General features: G+C 42.4%; 2 non-coding genes across 2 annotated transcripts; both read right to left on the bottom strand.

Annotated features, from left to right (window-relative positions):
* Nucleotides 1-91: 91 nt before the first annotated feature.
* Nucleotides 92-173, bottom strand: TRNAS-GCU. Its single transcript has one exon. It is a non-coding gene; the product is annotated as a tRNA-Ser (tRNA).
* Nucleotides 174-712: 539 nt separating this feature from the next.
* TRNAS-GCU lies at nt 713-794 on the bottom strand. The gene has a single exon. It is a non-coding gene; the product is annotated as a tRNA-Ser (tRNA).
* Nucleotides 795-1086: the final 292 nt, after the last annotated feature.

The following is a 1086-nucleotide window of genomic DNA, read 5'->3' as shown; positions in this document are numbered from 1 at the left end:
TAGAGAGAGAGAGAGAGAGAGAGAGAGAGAGAGAGAGAGAGAGAGAGGCACACTTATATCTTATGATAATGTAAAAATATAAAAGGTCCTGCGACGAGGATGGGATTCGAACCCACGCGGGGAAACCCCAATGGATTAGCAGTCCATCGCCTTAACCACTCGGCCACCTCGTCCTCGACTGTGACGTCGTTGATTACATATTCTATGCGTGTTGATTAAAGAACTTTCTCAGTTACGTTGGTATCCACTCCCGTATCGTTCATGTTTATAAAATCACAGCTGTAGGAGAAGTTTGGTTTAATTGGTGTGTATGTTGGTTTGGTTATAGAGAAAACTTTCCTTGTCTTTTAAAGAAACTGAACAAGGGGCAAAAACTTTACCTTCAATTTTCTCAAAACAGCATTTTTCGGGATAGCTCCTTGTGCTTAAAAGCGACCATTTGAGAGAAAAAAATCTTCCGTCGCTACGAACCCAGGACCTTTGAATGAGAGGTGAACACCTCAACCTCTAAGCCACGAGAGACTCCTTGATAGATAGATAGATAGATTGATAGATAGATATATATAAATAGATAGATAGATGGATGGATTGATATAGAGAGGGATAGAGAGATAGAGAAATCGAGAGTGAGAGAGCGAGAGAGCGAGAGAGCGAAAGAGAGGCACACTTATATTATATATCTTATGATAATGGAAAAATAAAAAAGGTCCTGCGACGAGGATGGGATTCGAACCCACGCGGGGAGACCCCAATGGATTAGCAGTCCATCGCCTTGACCACTCGGCCACCTCGTCCTCGACTGTGGCGCAGTTGGTTACATATTCTATGATTGCTGATTAAAGATCTTTCGCAGTTACGTTTGCATCCACTCCCTCAGCGTTCATGTCTATAAAATCACAGCTGTATTTATAAACATTTATCTTTACTGATAGTGTCTACTGCACTCTCGACTCGAGTTTGTTATTCTGGGAGTCTGTAAAGAACTATGGAGAAGTAACCGGCGTCTGTGGTGTCGCAGTTAGGCTCTTCGCTGTCTCACGTTGGAGATCCCAGTTCGATTCTCGAGTAGTGAGAATTTTTTTTATC

Source organism: Aplysia californica, unplaced genomic scaffold (genome assembly GCF_000002075.1).
Source record: "Aplysia californica isolate F4 #8 unplaced genomic scaffold, AplCal3.0 scaffold00225, whole genome shotgun sequence".
In the NCBI taxonomy this organism is placed as follows: Eukaryota; Metazoa; Mollusca; class Gastropoda; order Aplysiida; family Aplysiidae; genus Aplysia; species Aplysia californica.
This window is presented reverse-complemented; position numbering and strand designations above follow the sequence as displayed.